We start from the raw sequence: 5,736 nt of genomic DNA, 5'->3' as shown, positions 1-5,736 counted from the left end.
ATTAGGTATTGGGTACAGGCCTTTTCTCGTGTCTTGTCTTCATTAACATCATTAATTTAGGCTCCTAAGCAATTACCGAGCCCTGAATATTACAATAATACTGTTATCAAAGTCACATTGAAAACTTGGTATCAATTTAGACGTTACTTTAAAATAAATTTTCTTTCCTTACAATCCCCCATTGCAAAAAACCCTTCATTTCGGCCCTCAACAGTGGATGGTGCATTCTCCGTTTGGGTGTCCTTAGGTATCAGATCACTCAAGGACCTCTATGTTGAAGGCATGTTTGCCTCCTTTGAACAACTTTCATCCAAATTCGGTCTTCCAAAGAATCACTTTTCCGCTACCTACAAATCCGAAGTTTTGTCAAGGAAAAAACTCACTAGTTTCCATCCAGACCACCCGACCATGATTTTGACAATCTTCTGATGCCATCACCACTATCAAAAGGGATGATATCATGTCTGTATGAGAGGATATGTTTTATGGGCAAATCTTCTACTGTGACTATTAAAATGGCATGGGAGCAGGATTTAGGTTTTGTGATCCAGGGATAAAGTCCTGAAAATGGTCCATAGCTCCTCATTGTGTGCCAAACATGGATTAATTCAATGTAAAGTTTTGCACCAAACACACTGGACTGAATTGCGACTCTCTCGGATATACCCAGACATTAATCCTGAATGCGATCGTTGTCAGCAATCACCCACCTCATATGTTTTGGTCATGTCCATCACTTACACAATATTGGACTAACGTCTTTGGGTTCTCATCACAGACCCTCAAATTGCCCCTCCAACCTGAGCCATTAACAGCTTTGTTTGGGGTTGTCCGCAACGTGACAACCTTGCCAACACTAAAATCTGATTTTGTGGCATTTCTCACTTTTTTAGCAAGACGTAGGAGGAGGAGTTATACAAGCAGCGCTGCCTACGCAGAGCAACCTCCATCATTAGGGACCCCCAGCATCCCTCTCATGGACTGTTCTCCCTCATGCCATCTGGGAGGAAGTTCAGGAGTATCAGCTGCAGATCCAGCAGGATGCTAAAAGCTTCTTCCCACAGGCTGTGAGGCTGCTGAACGGACTGTCCTCCTCATGCATTCATGCTCTCACAAACTCCACTCTGCAATAAGACCCAAAAGATTACCCCCAACACAACCCAAAGACACAATACATGGACACAGACTCTAGCAACCCCCCCCCCCATAAACCCCCAATAATTTTAATATATCCTCTCAGTGTTTTTCAACCGGTGTGCCCTGGCACACTAGTGTGCCATGGGAGATGGTCAGGTGTGCCGTGGGAAATTCCCCTTATCAACTGATCTATAAACATTTCCCATCTCCATGATATCAGCTCTGTGATCATCCAAACAGGCCCTGATAAAACACTGAGTAGTTAGGAATAAAAATATAAAATACTTTTTTCTTTGTGTTTATTTGATTTTATTAACCCTTGTGCTATCCTAGGCACTTTACCATTGGGAGTTGGGTCATCTAGACCCACTAGACCAGGGGTGGGCAATTCCAGGCCTCGAGGGCCGGTGTGTCTGCATGATTTCCAGATAGTCTTGCCCTACTCATGGCTGATTACCTGGTTCAGGTGTGTCCAGCCAATAATCTTGCCCTACTCATGGCTGATTACCTGGTTCAGGTGTGTCCAGCCAATTAGAATATGCCAGAGCGGGGTATGCTGGAAAACATGCAGGAATGCGGCCCTCAGTGCCCACCTCTGCACTAGACAGTGCTCTGAACCTTTTTTCTTCAATGATTTTTGATCTTCACTGGTGTCCATGGATTACATGAAATCTTTCCACCTTTATCCACCTTTGTCATGGTAGGGAGAACACGTCAATGGAAGGGTGGGGTCATCTAAGAAAGCACAAGGGTTAAAGACATTTTGACGGTACCGCGATTTAGCCGTAGCATCAGCTGTTTTCTGAAAAGTCCCGCCCCTTTAACTGTCTCCACCAATCATTCTTGGAGGCTTAATCATTCGTCATCAGTCTGACCAATCAGAAGTGGTTAAAGTCTTAACTTCCTTGTTCTGATTATTCTCATAAAGTCTCTCAGTTCTAAAAAAAATACCAGCTAAAGCTCGTCTTTAGCGGTGTTGCTTTCCACAGAATCAGGTGTCAGACCGTGGAACAAGTGAACAAAACAATGAAGCTCAGAGAGGAGAGTCTGTCTGCGTTCGGCGGCTGTTTGCACTACATCTCCCATGAGGCATAGGGTTAAAGTGACAGCGTCTCAGCACACAATGAGTCTTCCTTTGACGTCTTGAAACCACAACGAACACACATCAAACAGTATTTAAATCTTCTAACTTAACTTTTATCACATCTTTTAGAAAAAACAGCTGCATCTTCCAGCTTTTTCTGCCACAATCATGCATGTGAGATTGCAGAGGGACTGTAGATCAGTACAGACTATGATTTTCTTCTTTTTTAATTTTTGGATGCTGGTGTGCCGCGGGATTTTTGTCAAGGTTAAAGTGTGCCGTATCTCAAAAAAGTTTGAAAAACACGGTATTGTCTGTCTGAAGATTTATCAATATATATTGACAGTATCAAAATGTGAAATTTTTGTTGTCAAGTTAAATGAGTATAAGGGGTAGGTTTAAATAAGCTTCAGCTTCCATCTTCGTTTCAAATATGTCCATCATTCTGTCAAATAGAGATTCTTTAAAATGATTGACTACAGTTATACACAACTGTGTATAAATGTATTTATTGTTGCTTTTATGTTTGAAATAGATAAGCTAATCTAAACATATGATAAACCTTTTACATCAAACAACACCTGAATAAATTTAAATGACAAACGTTTATTTACCCCTAAAGAACAATGTAAAAAACAAACATCACAGATTAGAATGTCTGAAACTGTTATGTCAGGCATTTTGTTATTGTCGATTAAAAATAAAGAGTACCGGTAAGAAAAGAAGATTAAAAACGAGTTAAAAGGAGTGCATTATAATTGATAGATTTGTTTTTGTTTTTTTTGTCTTTGCGTGGTTGACATGGATCTCGTAGGCTGGACACAGGCAGGAGCTGTCTTTAGTGTGACTGCCTGAGGAAGCCATTCCTTTGGTATGGAAGCGATTGTGTAGCATAATTAAAAATAAAAGTCAATACCAGAAATGCTTTTTCATTTTCAAAATGAAGCTGCATTTGTTGACTCAAAATAAAAATGAAAAAGCAATCCACCAAAATGCTTTTTCATGTTCTCCTTCAACAATGCTTATTCTGTCACTTAATGAAAATTATAAAGAAAATGGTATTTGACATTTCATTTTCAAAAAGTTCTCTGGTAAAGGTGTAGCAAAATTCATTTAGAAATGTCTAACTTGACAATTAAAATCAATTCACAGAAATGCTTTTTTAATTTAATCGCTCATTCTGTGACATAATTAAAGTGAAAATGCAAAGAGGGGATTCCATTTGCGTTTTCTCATCCACCCCGCAAAATCTGTAGCAATATTCAATACCAGTGAGCATTTCCAGGGGAGAGGTGGGGCGATGACGTCAGTGCTCACTCGGTGTTGCTACATGCTCTGCGCCAGCCAAGCTTGTCTGATCAGTGCAGCCAGAGTCTTAGTGTTTGTGTAAAGTGAAGTAAAGGGAAACGTGCTTTGTAACGCTTATGGCTTGGGCAAGAATGGTGTTTAAGCCAGCCAAATCAAGGTCCCTTGTTCTGAGGAAAGGAAAAGTGGTGGAGAAGTTCTGTTTCAGCTTGGATGGAGTGCTAATTCCCTCAGTGTCAGAACAACCAGTGAAGAGCCTGGGGAAAGTATTTGACGCTACACTGAAGGATAAGGCAGCAGTAGAGACAACCCACAAGGAGCTGAAAACCTGGCTGGCAGTAGTGGATAAGTCAGGTCTTCCAGGAAAGTTCAAAGCATGGATATATCAGTATGGCATTCTACCAAGACTCTTGTGGCCATTACTGATATATGAAGTTCGAATTTCCAGCGTGGAGAGCTTTGAACGTAGCATCACCCAGTTTCTGCGTTGATGGCTGGGTCTGCCAAGGAGTTTTAGTAGTATAGCTCTTTATGGCCGTTCCAACAAGCTGCAACTCCCCTTCACAAGCCTGATAGAAGAATTCAAAGTCACCAGAGCCAGAGAGCTGCTACTGTATAGAGACTCAAAGGACACCAGAGTCTCCTCTGCAAGCATCATGGTGCGAACCGGAAGGAAGTGGCAGGCTCAAGAGGCAGTTGCTCGTGCAGAAGCCAGGCTGAGACACAGTGTCTTGCTTGGCAATGTGGCAGTGGGTAGACCGTGTCTTGGAAGCCACACAAGACCAAAATTCGACAGAGCCAAAGGGAGGGAGAGACGGCAGCTGGTGCAGGAAGAGATCCGTACAGAGGTGGAAGAAGATCGTTACGACAAAGCAGTAGCGATGCGCCAGCAAGGGGCTTGGGCGAGATGGGAAAATGCATCCACCCGCAAGATCACATAGTCAGAACTGTGGAAGTCAGAACCAGCCAGACTCAAGTTTCTGATCCAGTCGGTCTATGATGTACTTTCAAGTCCATCCAACCTGCATTGTTGGGGATTAGTGGAATCACCGGCTTGCACCTTGTGCCAGGCAATAGGCACCCTGGAGCATGTTCTGAGCTGCTGCCCTAAGGCTTTGGGAGAGGGAAGGTACACATGGCGTCATAACCAGGTTTTGAGAGCAGTGCCTGCCACCATCTGCACAGGAATTCAGCAAAGCTAACACCAGCTCCCAGAGAAGTACAATATTACTTTTGTCAGGGCAGGAGAGAAACCACAAGGAGACCGTAAGACCTCAACTGGGCTGCTAGCATCAGCTCGTGACTGGAGATTAAAGGTGGACCTGGGGAGAAAGCTTAAGTTTCCAGAGCACATTGCAGAGACTTCCCTCAGGCCAGACCTGATTTTAACATCAGACGCCACAAAGCAAGTGGTGCTGCTGGAACTTACAGTTCCCTGGGAAGATCGGATGTGCGAGGCTAACGAGCGGAAGAGGGCCAGATATTTGGAACTGGTGGAGGCCTGTGAGATGAGGGGCTGGAGGGCACGTTGCGAGCCATTTGAAGTGGGTTGCAGGGGTTTTCCAGGGCAATCCCTGCACCGAGTACTCAAGCTTCTGTGTATTCGAGGATTGCAGGAGAGAAAAGCCACCAAAACCATCAGTGAGGCAGCAGAAAGAGCCTCTAGGTGGCTGTGGATCAAAAGGGCAGATTCGTGGTGTAGCGCTGCTCTGACACAAGCTGGGGACTGATCACCCCCGGCTGGGTCGCCCAGGTGAGGGTGTATGATGATCTAAGACCCGAAACACCCCAAGACCCTGGGTTCATCACTGGGGATGTGTCCGAGCCTGTTATGGCTGTGGCCGTATTTGGTTTTGGTTTATTTGTTTGTTCTGTGTTTTTTGTGTGTATTTCTGTATCAGAGTGGGACCTCTGTGTTTTTGTGCATCTTTTTGTCTGTTTTTGTCTGATTATTTTCAGGTGTGGTGGAAAGGAAGGCCTCCCATCGGACAAGCTGGTGGAGGCAGCCTTTAAAGCCACCACTTGGACCTCCAGCCGGTGAGAAGGGAGTTTGGCTGCAACCAGTCTCCATAGCAGCTTAACCCCTCTTCTCCATTTTGTTTTTGATTTCACCTCTTGTTAAGTTGTGTGTTGCACTTTAGTGTTGTGTTTTAGTATTTTGTAGTTTTGTCTGTGCCCACTCTGTTTAGTCCTTTGGTTTATAATTTTGT

General features: G+C 43.9%; 1 pseudogene; it reads left to right on the top strand.

Annotated features, from left to right (window-relative positions):
* The first annotated feature begins 3,645 nt into the window (after nt 1–3,645).
* Nucleotides 3,646–5,352, top strand: LOC105353718 (annotated as a pseudogene).
* Nucleotides 5,353–5,736: the final 384 nt, after the last annotated feature.

The sequence above is a fragment of the Oryzias latipes genome, chromosome 4 (genome assembly GCF_002234675.1).
Source record: "Oryzias latipes chromosome 4, ASM223467v1".
Taxonomy (NCBI): Eukaryota; Metazoa; Chordata; class Actinopteri; order Beloniformes; family Adrianichthyidae; genus Oryzias; species Oryzias latipes.
Note: the sequence above shows the minus strand (reverse complement) of the source record. Positions and strands in the feature narration are given on the sequence as shown.